Source organism: Triturus cristatus, chromosome 11, assembly GCF_964204655.1.
Source record: "Triturus cristatus chromosome 11, aTriCri1.1, whole genome shotgun sequence".
Lineage (NCBI taxonomy): Eukaryota > Metazoa > Chordata > Amphibia > Caudata > Salamandridae > Triturus > Triturus cristatus.
The window spans coordinates 117,086,282-117,101,108 of NC_140594.1; the positions used below are offsets into that span (position 1 = coordinate 117,086,282).

The 14,827-nt window shown below is 45.8% G+C and overlaps 1 protein-coding gene across 2 annotated transcripts in view; it reads right to left on the bottom strand.

The window, feature by feature from the left end:
• Window positions 1-14,827, bottom strand: part of SPECC1L (sperm antigen with calponin homology and coiled-coil domains 1 like) — a 613,771-nt gene that overhangs the window by 117,480 nt on the left and 481,464 nt on the right. The gene's annotated exons all lie outside the window — the stretch shown is intronic.

Here is a 14,827-nt window from a genome sequence, read left to right on the forward strand (position 1 = left end):
TGTTCAAGGTAAAACTACAGAAAAATACGAAATACATGACATTTTCAACAACCTCAGTCTGGCAGTAACGAGCCCCCATGCGACTTCCTGGCGCGCACTGCGTTTACTTATTCTTTCATTTGTTAGCAACACATTAAGGCTGGCTGCTGAAATACATTTCCTTAAAGCAGGAGATATCCATCTGGTTCCCAAGGGTACTTTATTTGATCATAATATCTGAAGGCCAACTTCAAACCTGTCTTTCAACTTAACTAAAACAAGCATTTTCAATGCAATACGTCTCACATTAATGAGAGTTTAAGCTATTGGCAATGCAATACCATAAACTCTCACAAATGTGAGACCTATTGCATTGCAAATAAATGTTGTTTTTTTAGCGCCCATGCAGCGCTTTAACATTCATGAAGGCCGTGCCCCTTTCTTTAGACGAGCTGCGTCTAGAGAAAGGGGCGTGTCAGACATTAAAGTGAAATGGGGGCTTTGACAAAAAAAAGCATCCGTTTGTGAAGCTGACAGGTGTGTTTTTTGGTCAAAGTGCACATGCTGTGCTTTCACTTTAATGTCGGACGCGTACCTTCCTTTAGACTCGGTTTCCGTAAAGAAAGGAGTGCGGCCTCCATGAATGGGCTCTAGTTAACAAAATAAATAAGTATGCGTGGCCACTAAATGCGGACCGTGCTGCTAAAATACATAAAAAACGTGCCGCGATAGTTAGAGCGGACCGCCATTAGTAAACATTTTAATAAAAGAGGCCGTTGTACTGCGAGGTAGTGGGTGGAATAGAGGAAGAGCATTAAATAAAATAGTGTTCACCGACTTATACAGTAGACCATGCAACAACACCAGTAAAAGGTCCAGTCGTTATGGGAGGTAACAAATGCAGACAAGGCGGTACCAAGGAGAGATTAACAAGCCTAATAACGACTTGGAAGCCAGCATTTACGAAGGACAATGACCCAAGCCAATGACAAATATGGTTGGAGAGTGGGCAGGGCTTCAAAGCCATACTCCGCTACTGCACGCCTCGCAGCAGCGCATGCGCTGCCCAGGTTCGACCTAAACAACTATTATCCATTTTGCCAATGTTGCACAGCCTCACAACAGATCTACTCAATTAGATTTGTGAACTAAGATATCCACTATTTTAAAAAGGGTCAAATGTAGTCCAGCCTTGAAATTAAATGTTACCAATGTGATTTATCAAGTTATTCGTAAAATGTAAAATATTATAATATCGTCTGCGCCCAAAGAAGGATTCTTGGTGAACAAGGAATGAGGATTATATTGATTATATATAATGCAAAGTGCGAGGGATCTATGGGAAAATAAAGAAACCATTCTTTTTATTCCATTTGTCACTACTGTTTTTTTACATTTTGTAGGGGGGGGGGGGGGGGGATCATTGAATTTCCTCACCCACTCCCAGTCTTTTGAAGGTAGCTGCTTCATAACGGTCCCACCCCCCAACTCATAGGCATCCTGGTTACTTTTCCATGGTAGTGCAGTTCTTGAGCACAAATCTGAGATTTTCACATAATGCTGAATACAAAGTGCCAAGAGGTTGATATCTCTGTAGCCAGACCATTGCCCTTGTCGTGCCTAGAGCACTGGCCTCACTGGAGGAACCAATCCGGCAGCTTGGGGTCAGGCCTAGAGCACTGGCCTCACTGGAGGAACCAACCAGGCAGCTTGGGGTCAGGCCTAGAGCACTGGCCTCACTGGAGGAACCAACCAGGCAGCTTGGGGTCAGGCCTAGTGCACTGGCCTCACTCGAGGAACCAACCAGGCAGCTTGGGGTCAGGCCTAGAGCACTGGCCTCACTGGAGGAACCAACCAGGCAGCTTGGGATCAGGCCTAGAGCACTGGCCTCACTGGAGGAACCAACCAGGCAGCTTGGGATCAGGCATAGAGCAATGGCCTCACTGGAGAAACCAACCAGGCAGCTTGGGATCAGGCCTATAGCACTGGCCTCACTGGAGGAACCAACCAGGCAGCTTGGGATCAGGCCTAGTGCACTGGCCTCACTGGAGGAACCAACCAGGCAGCTTAGAATCAGGCCTGGAGACCTGTCCAGGCTTGGAGACAGGGTGGTGCAGGGATCCTCCGTTGAACCCTAAGTTCTATGTCATCCACAAGCCGTGGGCACCTAAGAGATCGGTTTTCAGCAGCCTCCATCACCACTCCTTGAGCACAAATCTGAGATTTTCACATAATGCTGAATACAAAGTGCCAAGAGGTTGATATCTCTGTAGCCAGACCATTGCCCTTGTCGTGCCTAGAGCACTGGCCTCACTGGAGGAACCAACCAGGCAGCTTGGGATCAGGCCTAGTGCACTGGCCTCACTGGAGGAACCAACCAGGCAGCTTGGGGTCAGGCCTAGTGCACTGGCCTCACTGGAGGAACCAACCAGGCAGCTTGGGGTCAGGCCTAGAGCACTGGCCTCACTGGAGGAACCAACCAGGCAGCTTAGAATCAGGCCTGGAGACCTGTCCAGGCTTGGAGACAGGGTGGTGCAGGGATCCTCCGTTGAACCCTAAGTTCTATGTCATCCACAAGCCGTGGGCACCTAAGAGATCGGTTTTCAGCAGCCTCCATCACCACTCCTTTCAACTCTGTCGACAGCTCTAGACCCTGCAGGAAAACGTACTGATTAGAGAGAGGAGCAGGAAGGGACCATCAGTAGACACCACTGGAGCGAGGGGAGGGTGCAGACAACTGCTTCCTTGGATCTCGGTCAATCCTGGTCCAGGATTTGCAAGTAGCTGTAAGGCTTGAATTCATCCGACCCCCTTCATTCTGATGTGATCCCAACACCCCTCCTCTTCTCGAGGCCCCATTATAGCAATATCTTGAGAGCAGCCAGGTAGTCCTGTGTGTGCTGCAACACACAGAATGACTCCCATTCTTAACCCAAGACCTCAACACGCCGCATCTCATACCACCCTCGCCCCCTACTTTCCATACTGTGGTTTGAAATTGTAGAATGTCCTTGTTTTCTGTCCCCCCCCCCCCCCTTTGTTAGTGCCCCTCCCTTGCCCTGTCCAATACTCATACACCCCTCTTCTCTCCAGCAATTGCAAAGCTGTGACTTCATTCGTAATTGTAAAATGTTTACAAGGGAAGTACTGTAACCAGAGTATCCCTGTCATAAGCGAGAACCCCTTCATCTCTTGTGATATGAGAATTTTAAAACACAGTGAACGGCAAGGAAATAATCCATCCTGGAGAAGATCTTCCTATAGAAATTTAAAAAAGAAATGGAGCAGTTTACTCCTAAAGGAGGAACAGGCATCAGTAGTGGCTGCTACGGGGCAGCAGTGGTGTGTGTGTGTGGGGGGCAGAGTGGGACCCCTGCGGGCATTCCAATGTCGCTCGCCCCCTCACAACCCAGAATCATTCTTCTAAAAAAAATGATGATTCTTGAGAGGGCCCGGGCAGTTACAGATCGCTATTTACTTTTTATATTTTATAAATGTATTGTTCCAATGAGTGATGATGACGCATGTGTACTCTGTAGTGTGATGACCCTCACACGTAATTCTCACTGCTGTTTTTTTGGTGATGCTATTTCACTTTGGAAAACAAGCATTTTTTCTACTTTTTGCCGATGTGGATCAGCATCTGCAAAAAGCAATGGCAAAGCCAAACTGTTGATATCTCCACTGAAATGCCATACTTATTAGCTTTGCCAATGCTCGTTATAAATATAGCTCCTAGGTCTGAAATTCCTAAGGGTTCAAGATGTGGCAGAGAGCAAACTATTTCTTTAAAAACAGAGACATAATGAACGTGCCCAAAAATATGATGTCACTTGGAGTATTTTGGTTTAGAGCACATGCTCGATTTTATGTCCACACATTCACGGTTCTAACATCAACAATAAACAATTAGCTGCTTTTGACAATTTTTGTTTTGATACATAGACTTTTTTTTGTTTTCATCTTTGCTACGACGAAGCCATAGGTTACAAATGCCACCAACTAGAAGTGGAACAAGACACGCTGCACAATTCATTTTTTCAAGTGTTTAAGGACATTATCTGCAGTATAATTGGTGAAAATGACATTTTAAGAGACTCCCCGGGATTAAACCAATAGCCACTGTTCCCAGGGGCAAACGTTGCTATTCATGCTTTATACAAGTCCTGCATCCAAGTTTTCTTTGTTAACAATAATACTCCTTCAGTCACTATAAGCTGCTTTAAAATGTGTGCGTACTGCTCCTTGGATCTAGTGAAATTACCAGCACAAGGGGTCAGAGGCACTTTATGCGAAGGGATGCCCGCCCATCAGTGCAGCTTTACGAGAGCCTGATCTATGCTTCAATCTATTATTTATGCTATATATATATATATATATCCCCTGTAAGCGCAAAGACGTGAGGCCCAATACTGCAACAGAGGTTTAATATCCAAGTTTAGCAGCGCCTGCTTCCATATTCCGACGTTTCGGCATACAAGCCTTGTTCACAGATGGAAGTGACAAACACTCAGGTGCGCTCGGGCGTGCTCTTAAACAGGTTAGATCACGTGACTGTATTAACTTTACTTCAAATCCCACAGTGCAGTGTGCCAGTTCGTAAAATAGCTGGAAGTCCTCAGATGTTATTAGCCTTGTTGATAATTTCCATAAAGCACACGCACTGATGTCAGTGTGGAATATTTATTAAAAGGCAGTCAAATGAATTGGTAAAGTTACACAATGTTCTCATTTAAGTGATGACTGGAAATTAAAACACCATTAAGTAGCACGATCATGACAGGATATCATCCTGCCTGAATCCTTTCCTCGCGCCATCCCTTTTTTTCACTCCATTAGCCTTTACCTTTGTAGGTAGGGTGCACGAGTGGGTCAGGCCCCTCAATTCAACTCCAAAACAACAGTCCCCGTTCTGGAGCCCAAGACCCTTCAAGGCGGCCTTTTAATAAATATTCCACACTGACATCAGTGCGTGTGCTTTATGGAAATTATCAACAAGGCTAATAACATCTGAGGACTTCCAGCTATTTAACGAACTGGCACACTGCACTGTGGGATTTGAAATAAAGTTAATACAGTCACGTGATCTAACCTGTTTAAGAGCACGCCCGAGCGCACCTGAGTGTTTGTCACTTCCATCTGTGAACAAGGCTTGTATGCCGAAACGTCGGAATATGGAAGCAGGCGCTGCTAAACTTGGATATTAAACCTCTGTTGCAGTATTGGGCCTCACGTCTTTGCGCTTACAGGGGTGGTTTTGCTGGGCTGCTCCGTGCCCAGTGTGTGAGGCCGCCTTGAAGGGTCTTGGGCTCCAGAACGGGGACTGTTGTTTTGGAGATATATATATATATACACACATATACATATATACATATTTCTTTAATCCTTTTGCTCCAATAAAGAGTTATTAAGTAACACAGGTTGTTTTTACCAGACAAGTGAATTTGTGGTCTGTGCCGGACGATGGTGAACACTGCCACCGTGAAAACACTGCTTTCAATAGTTGTGCACGGCAGACGCAAGTTTGAGACATTGGGACTACTAAAAATCTAATTCCAACCCAAATTATGTAAATAAAACTAGACAATCAAACACAATGGGCCGACTCTCAAAATTGAAACAGATGTCCGTATTGTGAATAATGAATTATTTTATGTATATACACTCAGTCAATGTTCTTGTATAATGATTTAATACTATTTTTACTTGTATATATATATGTACTCTTTTATGATGGTTTTTAACCACCGAATAAAGAATTATTGATTGATTGATTGAAGCAGATGTCGGTGGTGTCCTTTTAACTTACTGCACCATTGTGCCAGCATCGGACATAGCCATAAGAATATAATTGTTAAACAATAATTAGCATGGCAGAGATAAACTTATCAAACACTCGTATTGAATAAGATTTGATTTGCTGCAATATTTAGATCATTTCAATCTGACTTTACTACGCTCGTGATATTAACTCTATGGAAACTGCCTTTTAAATATTATATTAACATATGAGCTATTTCTCTTAACTGTATTTCGTCATTACTCCTATACTTACTGTTTAACTTGTGCTCATCTCTCACTGTTTTAATCTTTTGCAAACAAAGAAGATATATAATACTGAGTGTTTAGTATTTATTACGCCAACAAATATAATATGCATTATGAGTGTGATTTTTAAAGTAATCGATATATATGTATGTTTTGTATAATTTTATGTCGATCTTGTATTATTATGCATTTGGTTTGCTGTGCTTTTATGGATTTCTGGCTAAAATCCGAATAAAGTTTATTTTGACTTTCTATCACCCGTCATTGTATAGTATGGTTTGATATGTCATGGTATGGTCTGGTATGTCGTCTGGTACGGCATGTCATTGTATTGTATGGTATGGTATGGTCTGTCACTGTATATTATGGTATAGTATAGTCTCCATTATATAGTATGGCATGGACGGTCATTGTATGGTAAGGTCTGTCTTTGTATAGCATGGTATGTAACGGCTTGGACTGTCATTGTATGGTATGGCCTGTCGCTGTGAAGTATGGGATTGTATGGTGTCTCATTGTATAGTATTGTATAGCTTGTCATTGTATAGTATGGTATGACTATGGTATGGCCAGTTATTGTGTAATATGGGGTTACCTGTCGTTGTATAGCATTCTATCCTATGGTCTGTCATTGTATTGCGGCTTGTAACTGTATGGTATGGTATGGTAGTCATTGTATTTGTGGTATGGTTTGATTTAGTATAGTATGACCGGTCATTGTATAATATGTCATGGCCTGCCATTTTATAGTATGGTATGGTATGGTATGGCTTACCATTGAATAATATGGTATGGTATGATCTGTCATTGCATTGTATGGTAGCGGCACAGCAAGGTCTGTCATTGTATAGTATGGTATGGCTTGTCATTATATAGTATGGTATGGCCACGCATTGTAAGGTATGGTATGGTATGTCATTATATGGTATTGTATGCTACATTCTCTCACTGTAATAGGACTTGTAATTGTATAGTATGGTATGGTTTATCACTGTATGGCTTGTCACTGTATTGTACTGAATTATATAGTTTGGCCTGTCATTGTATAGTAGGTTATGAAATGTTATGTGTATTTGTAAAGAGCACTATCACCCTCAAGGGTATCCTGGCACTAAGCAGATGTGTATGCTTATTCCTACCTATAAAAGGCTGGTTTATTGAAAAGCCGGGACTTCATCTTCTTGAAGAATTCAAGAAGATGTTTGTGCTTTGGAAGACCGTGTATTTCTCTGAGGTGTGGTGTCTTGAAGAATTCAAGAAGAGGGGAGGAAGCTCTGATGTGGAGAGGGAGATTGTTCTACACTTTAGAAGCGCTGTAAGAGAAAGCTCATCCTCTTGTTCTGTGCATGCGTGGGATGTTGTCGAGTAAAAGTCCTGCAGAGCGAAGGTGTCTGGATGGTTGGTGGAAGGAGATGCGACTGTTCAGGACGGTGGGGCCTGAGTTTTGGAGTGCCTTGAATATGTGTGTGAGGAGTTTGAGTTAAGCATGTTTGTGCTTTGGAAGACCGTGTATTTCTCTGAGGTGTGGTGTAATGTGAGTACTGTGTGGGAGGTTGAGGGTGAATCTGGCTGCTCAGTTCTGGATGGTCTGTAGTCTAATACTGAGTTGCTTGGTGATCCCGGTGTAGAGGGTATTCCCATAATCCAACTTGCTGGTGACTAGGGGATGAGCAAAAGTTTTTCTTGGTGTTGCTTGGGAGTCATTTGAAGATCTTCCTCAGCATCTTCAGGGTGTGGAAGCAGGATGCAGTGACGTCATTAACGTGTGCAGTCATGTCCAATTTGCAGTTGATGATTATTCCGAGGTTCTTGGCGTGGGTTCTGGGTGTGGGTCAAAGTTCGGCCAGCCACCAATTGGAGTCCCACAGTGAGAAGTTCTTGCTGAAGATCACTACCTCTGTCTTGTCTGTGTTGAGCTTTAGACAGGTGGCTTTCATCTAGTTAGCGACATTGGTCACACAGGCAGTGAATTTGTTTATTGTGTTGGGGGTCTTTTCTTAGAGGGAGAGTATGAGTTATGTGTCAGTTGTGTATGAGAGGATGGTTATGCTGTGTGCGTGGATAATATTGGCCAGATCGATAATGGATGCGTTGAAGAGGATGGGGCTGAGCAATGAACCTTGAGGGACTCCGCAGATGAGTTTGTGGGCTTCGGAGGAGTATGGTGCCAGGCTGCCAGCTTGTGTTCTATCGGTTAGGAAGGAGCAGATCCAGAGGAGAGCAGGTCGTTGGATGCCAATCTCATGCAGGTGCATGATGAGGATGGGATGTGAGACCTTGTAAAATGCTGTGGAGATGTCCAGTAGAATGAGGGCTACCATGTCTCCTCTGTCAAGGATTTTGCGGATGTTGTCTGTGAAGGCAATGAGTGCTGTTTCTGTACTGTGGTTGGGTCTGAATCCAGACTGCATGGCATCGAGGAGCTGGTGGTTGTGGTGGCAGTTGGTGAGGCAATGTTTGATTAGTTTCTCTAAAACCTTTGCTGGGTATGGGAGGAGGAAGATGAATTTGCAGTGGGAAAATGTGGCTGGGTCAGCGGATGGTTTCTTGAGCAGGGGCGTGATGGTGGCATGTTTCCAGGAGTCGTTGGAGGCATGGAGGATGGTTATTGGTGCTTCACTGATTGGAAGAAGTCTTTTAGCGAAGGCGTGGTGGATGGTCCCTGAGTGGATAGTCTTCATGGTAGCAGCGATTTTGACAGTGGTGACGGCAGGTTGTGAGGTCAGGATTCGTTCACTGGCCATGATGGGGAAGTTGAGTTGCAACAGTAATGGGGTCCAGTTGAGGATGGAAGTTGCTGTATATGGAGGTGATGTTGTTAAAGAAGAATTTAGAGAGCTTGTTGCAAAAGATCTTTGAGGGAGTTATGTTGCTGGAGGTAGCAGGAGGTGTGGTGAAATCTTTGATGATGGCTCAGATTTCCTTGCTGCTATGAGTGCTGCCATTGATGCGATTTGCAAATGCTGTGCACTTGGCGTTTTATATCTTAGGTATGGTCTGTCACAGTATAGTAAGGTACCGCTAAGTAATGGTATGGCCTGTCATCTATTGGGATAGTCTGTCACTGAATAGTATGGTAACAGTTTGGTATGGCCTGGCCTTGTATATTATATTATGGCTTGTAATTGTATAGTATGGCCCGTCATGGTATGAAATGGAATGGCCTGTCATTGTATAGTGTGGAATGGCCCGTCATTGTATATTATGGTATAGTATGGTATGGCTTGTCACTGTATAGTATGGCATTGCCGGTCATTGTATGGTATTATATGGTCTGGTATAGCCTGTCACTGTATAGTATGAGGTGGCCTGTCGTATAAAATGTTATGGCATGGTCGGTCATTGTATGGTATGGTCTGTCATTGTATGGTATGGCCCATCACTGTATGGCATAGTCTCGCATTGTATAGTATGGTATGACTTGTATAGTATGGTATGGTCTGTCACTGTGTAGTATACTATGCTGTGGTATGGCCGATCATTGTATAGTATGGTAGGGCCTGGCCTGTTATTGTATAGTATGTCTGTCATTATATTGGTATAGTATGTTATGATCAGTCTTATAGTATGAAATGGACGGTCATTTTATGGTATGGGACGACCGGTCATTATATAAAATGGTATGGTATGGGCTATCCTTGAATGGTGTTGTATGGTGTTGCATTTTAAGTTCCTACTAAGCTCAGCCAAGCAAACGGCCAGGGATTGGAGGATCTGAATCAGGGTAAAGCTCTTAAACTTGAATGAACATGTGCTGGCCCAGCAGCAGCAATTTATTTGATGTGATTTGCAAAAAGAACAATTGATGGACAGAATGCAGAACAATGTCATACATTCATCCCAGTACAGAGATCTGGGCCTAAATCCATCGTTTTTTATGCACCCCATGCCATTCCAGTTTGAACCCATCCGTATGCAAATGAGTCTTGACCCGGTGCCCATTCGGAACAGTCCAGCCCAAACTGCCAGGCCAGGTGCTCCATGGACTGGAAACAAGCATCCTAGGACCAGTTTCGGGGTTTCACCCCTCATCAGCCAGAGTAGCTTGATTCCAGTAGCATGGAGAGCACGGGACCCACGTCTGGGAATACCCTTCTCACTCGGGGTGACAAATGCAACAAGCATTAAAAATGCAATAGGTCTCGCTTTTTATTAAGTTAAATACATTTGCTTTGCTATACAATACCATTAGCAAAGCAAATGGCTTTAACTTAACCAAAGGCGAGACCTGTTGCATTTTCAATGCTTGTTAAGATTAATAAGAATGTTGCCGGTGTTACAGTAAGTCAATGATTTGGTGGAAAAGTTGATTGTCTCAGACTAAGGGCTTGATTTAGAGTTAGGCAGGCGAGATACTTCGTCACAATGGTGACGGATATCCCGCACTCCGAAATATAAATCCCAAAGGATATTATGGGATTTATATTAGATAAAATAAACAAAGAAGGGAGTATCCTTAAATGAGAGAAGGTAAAGACCTTCTGTCTGTTAGAGAGTTCTCAGAGAAGTAAAAAGAGAAAATATTTCTTTTTTATGAAACCCCTCACTCACCAACCTGGTTGGTGACATGCTTCATCATCGGGGTCCACCCGAGCAGTCGAATACCACTCGGGTGTGCTTCCACGCCTGATTACAGCGGAGCAGGTTTGTTATTATATCAGTACGTGTAAGTGACGTGTGTGAGTGAGTGAAATAAAGTTAAAAGTAATCCTACTGTACTCCCTAACAAATTTAATATGGAGCAGCAGGGTCACGATTAAAAAAGTGGTGAAGTGTAATACTAATGTAGGTTTAATTTGACCTAAAGTATTATCCAAATATTGACGGTCTACATGTTTCAACCTTAGAGTATAATCACAGGTTTTCGTCAGGACCTATCGACACACCGGGCGGTCTACACGCACTAAGGTGCATCCAACCCTGGAGCGTCTGTGTGCCACCTACATATACTTGCGAAGGTGGTAAAAAGGGTTCAAGGAGTCCTCTGTGTACAGATGAACCTGAAAAAAGCACATACAGTTCTGGGCAATCAGAAAATGATCCATTTAGAATTAGAATGAACAGTGCCCATTTCCGTGTGAACTCTCATTTGTGCGCATATAATCACCTCATTCTGAGTTATGCGCCCCATGTAATTACCATTGGTTGTTGGAACCGAGCATTCGTTCCATATTATGCGAGATTAGCATCAACCCACTAAATCATTGTGGAAATCGTGGGTGTCTTACGGCTACACAGCAATTGTGAGTATACTTGATGTGTGATTCTATAGAGCGGACAAAGACGCACGTGAAAAAAACTCTATTTGTGACATGCGTGCGCTAAGGAAATTATTTAAAAACAGAACACGGTGGAAAAAGGAAACGACTCAAGACTCACTCGCGATTCTTACTCGAATCGTGTCATGGGCTCATAAGGGAGACAGACGGTGCTGCATTACTGTTGGACAAGAAACACAAAACACGGGCGGCAATGGTCAGAACACTTAACTCTAAGTGCCTCACGTGTGCGTGGCCACCAGCTCTTCCCTACATACTCTTAACACAGCTCACCGACTGCCTGCCACAAACCTGCTGTGCTTCCCCCAGGCGCCCGGATGTTACTGAATGGGCAGCAAGGCTTCAACTAAATACTCCTCACTTCCTGGTCACATGACTAGTGGGCGTGGCCTGGAGTGAGGAGACAATTTTTAAAGCGACAGGTCGATTTCTGCCGGTGAATGGCTAGTCATAGGTGAGAAAATAAAAGGAGTCTAGAGTGATTATTAAAAATATATTTACATGGAATAGGACCTTCCACACGTAGGAGGAATGCTACAGAGAGGAAAACAGTAATTCAGTTAAAATTACAAGGCACAATGAGGTTATTTGTTCAGCACAGAGTTCCAAGGTATGCAATCGTTCATACCATGTTTGTGGGTGGACAATCTGTGTATCCAGCGTTGTTCTTTTTCATACAGAAATTTCTGTGTGTTAGTACAAGTCACAGTTTCAATTATCGTCCAACGCATATCGTTGGGTGTGTGATTGTGTTGAAGAAAGTGTTCTGTTAGACGCGTGGTTTGTTTTTTGCATCTAATAGTGCTCCTGTGCTCACAGATCCTCTGCTTCACTTTCCTTGTTGTCATCCCTATGTAACGAAGTTCACACGGGCAGGTAATTAAATATACTGCATTAGTGGTGTTACAGTTTGTATGTTTTCTTTGTGACCATTCTCTGCCAGGTTCTAGGGATAGTGTTTTTTTTTTTTTTTTTTTAAAGAATTTTATTGTTTTGTAAAACAGTGAAAACAGTAGGACATTGAAACAGACCTTGTAGACATATCCCTAGAAAGAGCACCACCCCATTGCACATTCCCTCAACCAACCCAAGTTCTAATGCAGTTCGAAAGACTCTGGTTCCCCATCCCCCCACCGCCCCGCAGATCCCTTTAACCATCCGAGTCAGAGGAGTCCTCATCCGAGAGAGGCGGCGGCTCGCATATTTCACCCCTGTACTTGTTCCACGCCCCCCAGACCTTATCCCACTTGCGGGGGCATCCCCGTCTAATGAATACTGAACGCTCTGCAAACATGGCTGCGTCCATTTCCTTGCGCCACGTGGACAGCAGCGGCACCTCCTCTGCACCTCATTTTTGGGCTATATTTCTTTTGGCCGTGATGATGCCCAGCGTCACCCAACCCTGCGTCTGACAATTAAGGTCATTGGGCTCCCACACATTTATCAAGCAGCGTCTGGGTTCCGGCAGCAGCGATATCCCACACGCCTGTGACATTGTACGCAGCACTCGTTTCCAAAAGTCTTGAATGATTGGGCAGTCCCAGATAGTGTGATAAAAGGTTCCCTCCTCCCCACAACCCCGCAAGCAGAAGGGATGTGGCGCCCTGCCCAGCCTGTGTAGTAAGCATCTGGTGTAGTAGGAGCGATGCAATATACGGAGTTGCACCAGTCGCAGCCTCGAGGGTATACCCGCCTCGCGCGGCGAGGCCAGTGCCGCACGCCACTCTGGGTCATCAAGATCGCCAAGCTCGTTAGCCCACCGCTCCCGCAGGGTCCCCATAGGGTCCGGTAGATTGTTGACCAGCTTGCGGTACGTGAAGGAAGTGGCCTTCTTTGGCATATATTCCGTCAGCAACCTGTCCTCCAGCGGGGACGCCTCCGGAACCTTTGCTCCAGGAGCCAGCTGTGTCATTAAGGCATGCCTCATCTGGAGGTATCGGAACCATTCCGAGGGGGCCAGCTCGTACTGCTGCTGCAGGCTCGCGAACCGGACAACCTCCCCCTTGTGCCACACATCGCCTATCGTCGATATTCCAATGGTATCCCAAGCGTCGAAGCCCTTGCTGTCTCTCAGACGTCCCAGCTTCTTGGCATCCCACAGAGGTGTCAGCTGAGTCAGGACTCCTCGCCATCCCAACTTGGCCTGAGCAGCATGCCAGATGGAAATAGTCTGCCTCAAAGGGCCGATCATCCTCGAGGCCAGTCGGGTATCATACAGTGGGGACAGCATACCCCTCTCACCCAGCACGTCCCTATCCGCCTTGAATGCCGGGTCAGATTGAGGCGCGTGGAGCCACTGGTTAATCACCTTCAGTTGCGCCGCCCAGTAATAAAGCTGGATATCTGGGAGTGCAATTCCCCCATCATACCACCCGCAGACCAGCTTAGACTGCGCTATGCGCGCCGGCTTGTTGCCCCAGAGCAGGCTGGACACCTGTGCCGCTATCGCACGGAAGTAGGCCGGAGGCACCTGGAATGGGGTATTCTCCAGTACATAGAGAAACCTCGGCAGAGCCATCATCTTGAAGAGCGCCGCTCTTCCGACCAGGGTCAGGGGCAGCGCTCCCCAGTACTGCACGTCCCGCTTAAGGCGGTCTATCTGAGGGCTTAGATTGCGCTTGAAGAATTCCGTCTGATCCAGCGCGATGTGTATTCCTAGGTATTTGAAAGACCCTTCTGCCACCCGGAGTGGGCAACTCGGCGGTAGCCGCGGGAGTGGGCCCCTTAGTACCAGGAGGACCGACTTCGACCAGTTGATCGTGTACCCAGACGCCCGGCCAAAAATCTCGCAGATGTTCAATAGCGTCAAGATGGAACGCCTCGGGGAGGACAAATAGAGTAGTATGTCATCCGCGTAGAGGGAGACGCGGTCCTCCCAGTCGGCGGACCACCGGAGGCCCCGCATCATGGGCTCCCAGCGGATCCAAGCCGCCAACGGCTCAAGCACTAGGGCGAAAAGCAGAGGTGACAGAGGGCAGTCCTGTCTCGTGCCGCGTGTCAGTGGGAAGTCCTCCGACATGTGTCCGTTGGCCGTGACATGGGCTAGAGGTTTAGTATAGAGGAGCTGGACCCAGGCACAAAATTTCGGTCCGAACCCCAGATGCTGGAGTACCGCGAAAAGAAAGGGCCACTCCACCATGTCGAACGCCATTCGTGCGTCAAGGGAGAGAATAACAGCCGGTTCCTGCAACCGCTCCACTCGGGCCAGCACCCCATGCAGCCGCCTCAGATTGTGGGACGTACTCCTGCCAGGCATAAACCCGGATTGATCCGGGTGTACAATGTCAGATAAGTGAGGTGTGAGCCGGGCGGCCAACACCTTCGCGAGGATCTTTGCCTCCGCGTTGATCAGTGAAATGGGACGGTATGAGGTGCAGCGGTCCATCGGCTTACCCGGTTTCGGAATTACCACAATGGTGGCCGTCCGCTGGTCCTCAGGGAGTTCCCCCACCTCAAGGCTATGCGTGAACATATTCAGCAGGTGTGGCGTTAACGTCTCGGAGAGTCGCTGGTAAAGCTCG